The sequence below is a fragment of the Phocoena sinus genome, chromosome X, assembly GCF_008692025.1.
Source record: "Phocoena sinus isolate mPhoSin1 chromosome X, mPhoSin1.pri, whole genome shotgun sequence".
In the NCBI taxonomy this organism is placed as follows: domain Eukaryota; kingdom Metazoa; phylum Chordata; class Mammalia; order Artiodactyla; family Phocoenidae; genus Phocoena; species Phocoena sinus.
The window spans coordinates 31,476,909-31,489,603 of record NC_045784.1 but is presented as its reverse complement, the minus strand read 5'-3'; positions in this window follow the sequence as shown (position 1 = coordinate 31,489,603).

The window sequence follows — 12,695 nt, the reverse complement described above, 5'->3', positions numbered from 1 at the left end:
CAGCTTGCTATGGTCCACTTTAAATATAGCGACTCTTCAATATGCAGGTTCCTCTTGCTTTCATGTTGTCTTTACTTGTCTTGAGTTCCTACCACAACTTCCTAAATCCACTGACATTTCTAACCTAGTATTCCTTCTTGCCCATTATATTTCCACTTCACTTATGAGTCCCATTTCTTCCTTGGCCCATATTCAAGTCCAGGGTCTCCCACTTTTTTGCTGTGTAGCTTGGTTATATTACTTAACCTCTTTGATTCTCAGTTTCCTCATATACACAGCTAATAGCAATACTTATCCCATAGGATTGTTATGAAGATAAACATGAAAAAAAGGCTTCTAAGAGTACAACTCAAAAGAATAGTGAGAACAAACTTCCATTTGCCCAGTCTAGGCAAAGGAAGCTGACATCTGAGAGATGGTTCCCCCAGTACATAGACATGCATGAGAAGATAAATAAAAAATTAGCAGAACAGAAAATTATCAGAACCCCAAAAGGCAGTTATATACTACGAATAGTTGATTGCATGCATCAGTTTGAGATAGTGTACAAAAGTAATAGACTTGCCGATGGGACTTTAATGGCTCAAGTTCATGGGTCAAAATGGTGCCTTCCCTGAATACAGCTTTGATAATCATTGCCAAAATTTATCTCTCCTTGCTTTACACATCCACTGTTGGCCTGCTCCACCTCTAAATAACACATATTCTCTTTATTGTGTCTTTGAATAACATTCAAAGGACCATTATTATTTCTCTTATGTTCAAGGAGTACTCTCTCTGCTTCTCCCCAAATACTGGCTACAGGTATCATTGCCCAATTATTTACAGGAGTAAACAGGGGTTTAATATTCTAATACTGAACCTCATTCCTTTATTCATTCAACTAAACTGTATTAATCTTCTAACAATAGTCCATCTCTTCAGGTGATGCTATTGTTTATTGATCTGGGGACCACACTTCGAAAGCCATTGTATTGATACCATGGTCTGGGGATACGATGGTAAATGATAAGAGTCTCATTATTCAAAAACCTTTCAGGTGCAATCATAGCACCTGTGACGATAACCCTGTGTTATAAGAGACTCAGTATGGCTATTTCAGTGTGAAAAGGAAGCACAAAGCAAAGTACCCAAGCCAGGTGAGAAAGAGTTAGCAAAAGTTTCTCTGAGGAGTTGACATTGTGTAAAGACCTGATTGGTGGAGAGGGCACTATCAGAGACCTAAGTAGTGGATGTGAAGTTGGGGAAGGGTAAAAAAGCTTAAGAATGACATAACCTCACACATACTGCAATGTGCATAGTAAAGGCACTCCTTTGGGAAGGACTGATTGATGTAAGACAGTAAACCAAGTCCAGCAGAAATTAGGTCCGAGCAGGTGGAAAGCAAAAACTAGAGCCTATAAAATAAAATTAGAGCTGCCAGAAGTTTAAAGGGAAGAAAGGCAATCAGATATTGATAACAAGCCAATAAAGTGGATCCAGGTGAATTTATGTGAATGGTATTTGCTAAGGCACATTTAGGTCTTTGCTCAACACATTCTAAGCTTTTAACATCAGATAACTTCAGTTGGGAATGTTTGCCTCATGGAATCTCTGGGGGAAAAAACACAACTGAGATAAAAATCCAAACATTATGCCAATCTTTGACATTTTGTTACTTGGTCTTTTGAATGCCTGACAAATGTAAGATTAGAACCTGTTTTGGCAACACAAGGAACTTTGTATTTCTGTTTAGATTCTTTGGATTAACCGGGAGGCTAGTGAGAAGGAAAAAAAAAAAGGTCTCGTATGTTATGGATTAGAATGTACTCCAAACCAAGATAACAAAAATAAACCATCCTCTACAATATACCACCCCTGGGTATTAAACAGGAACTGTAATTGTACTGAAACATGAGTCAAAAACTGGAATGGACCACAATAATTTGCTGAACTCTGGAAAGTTTTTTGCACCGTGGACTAAACCTGCGAATTAAAAAACCAAAGGCCAACCATTTAGTTCACCCTGTTTAAACTAGATTTGAACCTATATTTTGTCTATACTTATTTAAATGTACAAACAAAATATTTTCCCAACTAAATGGTGCAAATCTGTAGTAGATTTAAGTTCACTCATGTAGCAACTGCTGCTGTTTTAGGATCCTTGCTGGAAAATGACTTCTGGTCTCTGAGTGGCCCACTGCAAGGCACTGTCTTCAAAATGAATATGCCAGGGAAGGCTCATTGTTCATGTTAATGAATAGCCCACCTTTGATCAGCTGATGGGCTTTGAATAAATGACCACACAGAAACAGATAATCAGATGGATAACTCAGTCTCTCTTCATAGGGACTTCTTTTCCTTTCATACATAGCTGGTATCAGTTTTCATTCTGCTGTCCTTGAGGAGGATCCCATCTTCTCTCTCACAGGTCCAGCTTTTTATTATACTCCAGGATTAGCCCAGAGTGATGGCTACACGGTGATGTCTGGTAATGGTGAAGGGAAATAGAAGTGATGAGAAAAATGGGCTGTTCTATTGATATTTTTCAGGTATAAAGACTGCCAACAGACTCAGTGGTATCTCCTTACTTCCCACTCCCATTTCTTACCCCAAATACTCTTCTCCAAATGTTTTCTGTGCCCTTATTTTTATAATTAAATGGCAGGAACTAATTAATCCAGCTGTTTTTTCTAAATGTAGGTAAATCGCATTTCAGTATCTTCATTCACAGAATTCCACCAATAACATCCAAGTTTTTACACTGTCCTCTTCAAATTTAACTTTTGGAGGAAGGAAGAGAGGGAGGCAAAGAGGAGAGAAGGAGAAAGAGAGGAAGGAGAAAGGGAGTGGAAGACGAAAAGTGAAGAAGGAGGAAAAGGGTAGTTAAAGTGGCTTCTTTATTATATTGTTCCATCATAGCTAATAGTATATAAACTTTTAGAAAAACTCCCAAGTGCTAAATGATTTCTTTAGGGGTAAAAAGAAGGGAGAACATTTATAAGATAATATTCTATTTCTAGAGGCCCAAGGAGAAGAAAAACTTTGGTAATCTGCAACTACTGGTGGCTGAGGGACATGGAAAAGCAGATCATTCACTGGAAATGGTTGACAAAATAAAAGAAACCAGGTATTTAGGAAGCCATTTAGAAGAGAGGGGAAGTAGGTTTAAGTGGATTAGGCCCTACTTCTATACTTGTGCTTCCCAAACTTTAATATGTATAGAACTTACTTGAGAATCTTGTTAAAATGCAGATTCAGATTCAGTAAATCTGGGATAGGGACTGAGATTCTTCATTTCTTTCCTTTTCTTTTTTTTTAATGACCATATAACCTTTTATTAAGAGAGCAATCCAAAGTCATTTCCAATGTTTATTTCAGGGGCCTGGAGAATTTTCCACCCACTGAATAAATTATAAAGGGAGACAAAAAACCCCAATTTATTCAGTATCATCCATTTCAGCACAAATGTTTTTATTATTATTATATAAGTTTCAGGTATAGAGCATTATAATTCTACATCTGTATACACTCAATGTGATCAACACCACAAGTCTAATTATCATTCATCACCATATGTTTGACTCCCTTCATCCATTTCACCTACCCCTTCCCCTCTGGTAACCACTAATCTGTTCTCTGTTTTATTTTGTTTGTTCATTTGTTTTGTTTTTTTCAGATTCTACATATAAGTGAAATCACACTGTATATGTCTTTCTCCATCTGACTTATATCACTTAGAATAATAACTTCAGGGTCCATCTGTGTTGTCACAAATGTATAAAGTTAGCTATAGGTTTCTTGTAAATGTTTTTTTTTTAACTTACTAGATCACCAGTATATTATGAAATGACATCTATAACTCAGGAATAGCCAGATGGAAGCGACATATAGGGCAAGGTCTGGGAAAAGGGTGATTACATTCCATGAACTCTCCAGGCATGCCACTCTCTCAGGACTTCCACCTTTTCACCAACCCAGAAGTCCTACATGTTCTTTCTTAAGTTGATGTAATTTCTTTCTATTTTAACATCCTAAGAGCTTTTAGAATCACAAATAAAAATGCTTTTTAAATTTATTCATTCTTTTTTTTTTACTGTCAAATGCTTTTTCTACATCAATTGATAAGACCACATAATTTTTTTTTTAGCCTCTTGATGTTCAAATGATGAACTAAACTTGCATACCTGAAATAAGCCCCATTGGGCCATGGTATATAATTATTTTTATACATTTTTGGTTCACCTTAATAATACTTTGTTGAGGTTTTTGGCATCTAAGATCATGAGAGATATTAGTCTGTAGTTTTCTTTTTTTGTACTTTTTTCAGGTGTTGGTATGAGAGTGATACTGTTCCCTGTTGAGAAGCATCTCTCACTCTTCTATTATCTGGAAAAGATAATGTAAAGTTTGTGTTAATTATTCTTTAAATGTTTGGAATAATTCTTCAGCGAAGCCTTCTGGACATGGAAATTGCTTTTTCGGGAACCTTTAAATTACAAATTCAAATTCTTTAGTGGTTATGGGATTTGCTGATTTTCTGTCTAGTTCTATCAGTTGCCGAGAGGCAGGTGTTGAATTCTTAACTATAAATGTAGATTTGTTTTCTTCTTCTTTTAGAGCTATCATTTTTATTTTTTGGAGGGTCTCTGGCACATACACATTTAGGATTGTTATGTTTTGCATTCTGGCAGATTACTTGCATATTTTTTAGGATTTCATCTTGATGATTTATAGTGCCTTTGAGTGTGTTTCTTTGTATATTTTTCATAGTTGTTGTTCTGGTTATTACAATATCTATGACATAACAGTTTATTAGTATCAACATTTTACCATTTTGTGTGAAGTGTGCAAACCTTACTTCCATTTGGATCTTCTTGCCTTCTTTTAAATATCACTGTTTTGAGTATCAGATGTTATTACAATTCTCTTTCAGTCATCAAATATGATTTATAAATCCCCTGAGAAGGGTAATCAATTGGATATAGTCATATTTCTTCTCTTTTCATTGTTTTTTTTAATCCTGCCAGATGCTCCAAGGTTCCTTATTTTATTGTTTCCTTTTTGTTAAAAATTTTTCCTTTAGACATTCTTTAACAATAGGTCTGATAGCAACACATTCTTTTAGTTTTTCTTAGTCTGAGAAAGTCTTTCTTTCCCCTTCATTCTTAAAAGAGAGTTTCACCTGCTCTAAAATTTAGTGTTGACAGTTATTTTCTTGAAAGATGATATACTGCTAGAGGAGACCATTGAGAGGATGTGACCACTGGTTGACCCATGACTTGGACCCAGGCAATCAGAGGCTCCTCACCCTCTTCTCTGTCCTCAAAATGTGCCTTCTGCTTGCCTTCCCTGCACTAGAAGCTGCCCCAAGGACACTGCCTTGAGATACTAATATATTGCTGCAACCATCTGGATAGTACATGTGACTGAACCCCATTAAGGCCTCTATATAGACTTTTAAGATTCTGGTGGTCAGGGGCGGAGATCTGCTCATCTTGTGGCTACCCAAGATAAGCATCATAAGTTATGTTCTCTTGCCTCTTTCTTCAGTCTCTTTTGCCCTCCGTGCATGGGGGCCAGTTTGTGAATCAACAATTGGCAAGCCAGCCCAGAATCTGAATAATTGGGTCTTGGGAAAGAGGTATCTGCAAGGAAAATCCCGAGTTGCCCATCTGTCTCTATGTGCGGAGGGGTGGTCTGAATGTCAGATGCTTGCAGACTGCAACATGAGTATAGGACACTCTGAAAACGCCAGCTGGTTTGATGTGCTTGTTTGAAGGGCTACACATAGCACACTGTAGCACTGAAGAGAAATGAATGGTTGCTGCTGCAGTGGTCTGGCCCATCCTGTGGGCAGTTTGCCTGAACACTGATGCCTGACTAGAGGCTGAAATCTGAGTTAGAAAATTAGAATAAGAGCTGAGATTAGGGCTTCCCTGGTGGCGCAGTGGTTGGGAGTCTGCCTGCCGATGCAGGGGTCGCCGGTTCATGCCCCAGTCCGGGAGGATCCCACGTGCCACAAAGCGGCTGGGCCCGTGAGCCATGGCCGCTGGGCCTGCGCGTCCGGAGCCTGTGCTCCGCAACGGGAGAGGCCACAGCAGTGAGAGGCCCGTGTACCGCAAAAAAAAAAAAAAGATCTGGACATGCAGATGTCCACTACCCTGCTAGCTTCAGGGCTAGTAGACAAGGTAGAAGAGCAACAAATTAAGTTGGAGAACTTAATGTGCCATTTTGCAAAGCTAGGAGGGCACAACTACTGCCAGGGATTAAGGTTCGAGCACTTGTAACAAAGCCTGATTGGGACGCTGAGAGGAGGAATCCTGGGAGAGTGAAGAGAGTGAAGAGGAGGCAGTTGTGGTGATTGACAGTGAAATGGATGAAATGCCCCATGCCATCTGACCCCTAATATAAAGGAAAGCAAAAATATAGCAACAACTCCCCAGCCAGCAAGGCAGCCCCCAGTTAAGGAAATTTTCATCATGAGAGAATATCCTCCCACTGAGCTTATTGATATAGTTGCCAAGTTCCAGCACAAGGCCAGGAAAGTATCCAGGTGTGGTTAATATTGGGGGGAAGGGGTGGCATTTCTCTGACTGGGTAGGAGGGAGAGAAAATGAGCAACATCACCACACATCCTGCCCTCTAGCTGCATCTGCATGGTGCTCGGGAGGGTTCAAGGGACTCGTTCCCTTATAGGTTAGATTATTCCAGCCTACAAGGAGGCGTGGCCCAATGAGGGGGCTCTCCCTGGGTATGTGGGACCCTGGAAATCTATAGAAGAGGTTCAACAAATTCTTAGGGAGTTTGGATTGAGACAGGCCATCTACACCTGTGTCTTTGAAGGCCCCAATTGGGCCACATTCACTGCAGGAATGAAAGCCAAGATACTCCAATCTGCCCCAAAGCACCTGGTATGGGGCACTGATATCCATGCTGAGCCCAGTCACGGAACAAGATATTGATGATGTTGGGCAATCCTTGATGATATGGAGGGGGGAAACTGATAAATCTCAGTAAAGGGTACTGGCTGTGGGGAAGACTCAAGGCAGAGAGGGAGCTAGGGGAATTTCCGCTGATACATGGGTATACAGACGGATCTAGTTGGGGCAATCCGTCCACATGGACGGCAGTCACTCTTCAGCCCAACAGCGACACTATCTAGATAGAAACAGGAAGGAACCGCAGTAGCCCGTGGGATGAACTCAAGAGTACTTTGGCTGGTGATCACTCATAAGCCCTGGTTGTTAACTCTTTGCACTGACAGTTGGGCTGTTCTAAAGGGATTAACCCTATGGCTTGGACAATGGGAAGCCAAGGGGTGGATGATCATGAATAAGCCCTTGTGCCCCCCTGGCCACCCTCTTGATGTTTCTGGGTGGTGGAGAGGAGTTTTAGGCCCAAGGGAATGGGAAGGTTTCCTGAGCCATGTTACCTGTTATACCCCTTTGCTAGTACATCTTTACTATGCAGTATCTCAGGGTGGAAGAGAGCAATCATAGGTCAAATAATGAAGGCTACCAGTAGCCACTTGTTGTTAGTGGGGCCCTCCACTACGCCCCTTGCCAGGGCTGCCATTTTCACATGGTGTTTTTGGTGGGACTTCTGTTCATTGAAGGATGTGTGGGCATGGGCATTGTGTTAACCTGGGATGCCTTCAGTTACTAGCTTAAGTTACGGGGTCAGGATATACTAGGCCTCAGTAACCTTTTTCTGTTGGGTGGGAGAGTCATAAAATTCCCAGCAGTTATGTTTTTATTTTTCCTCCATTTCTGGAGTCCCGAACAAGTTTGACCTTCTCTTTTCACCTTTTAGAGTTATGTTTTGATTTTCTCTTGCATTAGTACCAAAGGAATTTATAACTTCAATACTCTCTCAACTTGAAACATTAACAATCTTTTGTCTTATAATCATAATACCCCTGCTTTTTTTTCATCACTCTATCATAAGCAAAAATAGTACCCCTCCAATATGTATACTATCAGCTTTAGTTGTATCTTAATAGAAAAGATATAAAGTCTATGTGATCTCATGCATTACTTTTTTCATTCCAATTGTTCTGCTAAGATTCATCAATATTCTTCCATGTAGCTGCTATCCAGGCATTTCAACCACTGTATAATACTCCATTGTATGAAAATGTTGTTTTTATTTATTTATTCTTTTAATGGTTGTTTTTAGATTTTTACTGTTACAAAAGAGCTATAATGAAAATTCCTATGTATTTCTCCCTGTGCGAGAGTTTCTTCTGGGAATATGGCTGGTAGGGAAATTGCCAGGTATGTGAATTGTCATCTTCACAAGATATTGCCAACTGTTTTTCAAAGTGGCTGTACTAACTTATACTTCCTCCCACAATCTAAGAAATCACAGAAATTCAGATCCTCTCCAACACTTGGTATTACCAACTTGGTATGATCAGATTTCTTCCTTTCACCAATAAAATGGGGGCAAAATGACATCTCATCCTGGCATTGATTTGCATTTCCTTGGTCACCAATGTGGCTGAATACCATTTCACATGTTTTTCCCCTACATATGTTTCCTCTTCTGTGAAAGGCCTGTCCATGTCTTTATATCTTCTATTTTGCTTATTTGTCCTTTTCCTCAAATAAGAGAAATTTGGATTGAAAAGTCAAAGACACTTTGAGAAAAAGAGGACAGCTGTTAAGGTCAAATAAAGAGATCTCAATTTCAAAGAACAAATAGCATTAGTAGCTGCTGGCCAGTTGGTGTTAAGCTGAACTGTGGTGTAAGGAATAATTCCAAACTGGTTTAGGGTGATTTTTTAAAAAGAATTTCCCATTACCTATTTGTTTCTATCTGGGTCCAAATCTGAGACCTCTGCTTGGTGTTAAGAAAAGAGAGACAGAAATGACTGGAAATTATTTTGCTAGTGAGGTGGAAAGGGCCAGGGCTGGGCAAGATTGGGGGGCAGGCTACTTGTTAATGTTCCCTATTGATCTCTATTTCTGAGCTTCTCATTTTGTTCAGTTATCCAGCAACCATATGGCTCCTCATGCCTTCCCAAGAGTTGTACGATGATACCTCATCCAGATCTCTCCTCAGTGGGCACCAGTTCAGGCTCTAATAATTTCCCTGCCCCTTTGCTTTGCTATTCACTCCCCACCCCCCTCAGCCCCATAACCATCAGAAGCTTTTCCTACTCAAGTGGTAATAATAAAAATGCACATATCTTAAGGACTACCTCTTTACTAAACACTATTCTAGAAGTTTCACCTGAATTTACATATTTTTATCCTCAAAACAGTTCTTTGAAGTCCCAGTTTGCTGTTATCATCACAAATCATGGTCTCTTTTGTAGAAAGAAGAAATTTAGTTAAGTAACTAGCCCAAAGTTGGATAGCTAATAAGTAGCAGACTTAGGATTTGACAAATACACAGAATCTTAATTACACTTTAAAAAGAAAACTAAGGTCCATCTCATGGCTAACCTAACCACCTTACTAAAACTGAGTTCTCACAAAGAAATCTGCACTTCAAGTTATTTCTTAATATAAAAGCGATTTTGAAGAATGAATATCATCACAGATATTACAGGCCAGGTAGTGGCTTCCTGAGGCATCACAATTTCAGAGTAACTATTTCCCAGTGGGCAAGACAAGCTGAGAGAGAATCCTAGGTGACCGAATGGCTTGAAGAAGATAACAGAAAATAGGGTTGAAAGTGAGACTTTCAATGTCTGAGTGTTTATGGCACACATTTTAGTACATTCATTTGCAAAGTGTAGACAATTCAGTATCTATCTTATACAGTTACTGGATGAACTAAATGCTCTAATATAAATAAAAGTCATTCAACACAGTCACTAGAACAATTTACTTACACAATAAACGGCAGGTGTCATTATTATAATTGTTCCAAGAAGTGTCTTCATGCATGTTTATTTAGATTTCTCAATACCAAACACATGAGGATGAGACAGAGGTGGAAAGAACAACTTTCTCCTGTTATCTGTCTAAGGCACACCTTCTAAGTTCCCATTTTCTATGTGAGCACCCATCTAGGATGTCTGACCCCTCTAGGAAGACCCTGCCTGCCCTATTCTCACAGAGGTGTGACCTTACCTACTAGCCTCCACACTAGAATACAGCATAAACCAAACATCCCTGAGAGAGAGACACATAGGGGGAGTGTGTTTCACTTCACAAGAAAGTCCACTGTTAAATTCCCTTTATAGCCAGACTTAACTCACAAAGCAAGGCTTTATACAACCCATAGAAAAGTTCTTGTTATATTACAAGATATATCATCTCAACATGGACTGCTCTATTAGATTTATTTCACTAAAACCCATATGGACTATAAGATCCTGTCTTACTGAAGGCTCCAAGTAGAAGAAACCCACTACTGTCTATAACTTTAAAGGAACTGTGCATGTCAGTCTAAAAGGTTGATTCACGGCAATCTGCCGACATCTTTCACTGGCACAAATGGCCTCCTTATTCCTTTTCCTGCTCTATAATCATAGAGCCTTAGTGCTGAAATCAGGGGCTCTGGTACATCAGTAGGTAGGGGGAAGTAAATATCTACCTTTTTTTGGGTCTACATGTCAGTTTTCTTTACTGCATCTAATTTCATCATTATTAGAAACTCAGACTAGTCAATTGTCTGAACAAAAAGCCACAAAAATCTTCTCATCACTTTTTTTTACTATTTTACACTGTTGCCTCCGTGAATCACACCTATTTCCAATTCAAAGTTAGAGAAAGTCCTTGGGGAGAATTAGAAATCTAAACTCTATAGGGAGCAAAGTCTACATCTTAAGATTCAGAGGGATTTCTACTCAAACATAATTATTTTTAAATTGAAATATCATTCACATACTGTAAAATTCAATATTTTAAAGTGCACAATTCAGTGTTTTTTGTTTATTCTTAAAGTTGTACAACCATTACCATTATTTAATTCCAGAATATTTTTATCCCTCCAAATTAGCAATACTACCTATTCAACCCTCCTCCTGCCCTGTGCGATCTGATCAACATTCTGTCTCTATAGATTTGCCTACTGTAGATATTTCATATAAACAGAATCATACATTATATGTTCTTTTATGACTGGCTTTTTCACATAGCATAATATTTTCAAGGTCCATTCATGTTGTATCATATATCAGAATTTTATTCCTTTTTATGGTTGAATAACATTCCATTTTGAGACTATACTACATTTTATCTGTTCATCAGTTGATGGGATTTGAGCTGTTCCTACTTTTTGGCTATTGTGAATAATGCTGTTATGAACATTTGTGTACACAAGTTTCTGTGAACATTTGATTTTTAATTCTCTTTAGAATATACCTGGGAATGGCAGGGCTGAGTCGTATAGTAACTCTATGTTTAACTATATGAGGAAATATCAAACTGTTTTCCACGGTGGATGAACCACTTTACAGTCCCACCAGAAATGTTTGTGGGATCTCGTTTCTGTACATCCTCACTAATGTGGTTTTTTTTAACTTCATTTAATTATTATTATAGCCATCTTAGTGTGAGTGAAGTGTTGTCTCATTGTAGTTCTTATTTGCATTTCCCTATTGACTAATGATATTGATCATCCATGTGCTTATTGGACATTTGTATATCTTATTTGGTAAAATGTCTATTAAGTAATTTGTCCATTTTTAAATTGGTCTTTTTATCATTGAGTTCTTATTGAGTAAGAGTTATATATTTGGGATAGTAGATCCTGATCAAATATAATATTTGCAAATACTTTCTCCCATTATGTGGGTTGTTTTTTCAGTTTCTTGATAGTGTCCTTTAAAGCACAAAAATTTCTAATTTTGGTAGTCAGGTGTCACATCTAAGAAACTGTTGCCGAATCCAAGTCACAAAGAATTCTATAGTTCTTCTATCAGTTGTATAGTTTTAGCTCTCACATTTAGGTTTTTTACACAATTTGAGTTAATTTTTGTATATGGTGTGAGCTGGGAGTACAACTTCATTCTTTTGTATGTGGATATCAAGTTCTCTCAGCACCATTTGTTGAAAAGCCTATTCTTTCTCCTTTGTATTATCTTGAAACCTCTGTCAAAAATCAGTTGACTATATATGTATGGGATTATTTCTAGACTCAATTCTATTCCATTGATCTATATGTCTATCCTTACACTAGTACCAGACTGTCTTGATTATTGTATCTTTAAATTAAATTTTTAAATTGGGCCTTTTCCATTTCCATATTAATTTTATGATAAGCTTATGAATTTCTACAAAAAAGCCAGCTGGGATTTTGATAGTGATTGTGGTGAATCTGTAGATCAATTTAGGGTATTGCCATTTTAAGAATATTAAATTTTCTAAAACATACGATGTCTTCAAACTTATTTAGGTCATCTTTAATTTCTTTCAAAGATGTTCTATAGCTTTCAGTGTACAAGTTTTGCCCTTTTTTGTTAAATTTATTCCTAAATATTTAATTCTTTTCATACTGTTATAAATAAAAGTTTTCTTAATTTCATTTTCAGATTGTTCATTGCAAGTGTATAGAAGTATAACTGATTTTTATGTGTTGATCTTGTATCCTCCACTTTTCTGAGTTCATTTATAAATTCTGCTAGTTTTTTTGTGGATTCTTTAGGATTCTTTCTAAATAAGATCATGTCATCTTTGAATATAGCTAGTTTTACTTTTCCTTTCCAATCTGGGTGTCTTTTTTTTTCTTGCATAATCGCTCTAGCTGGATAGTTG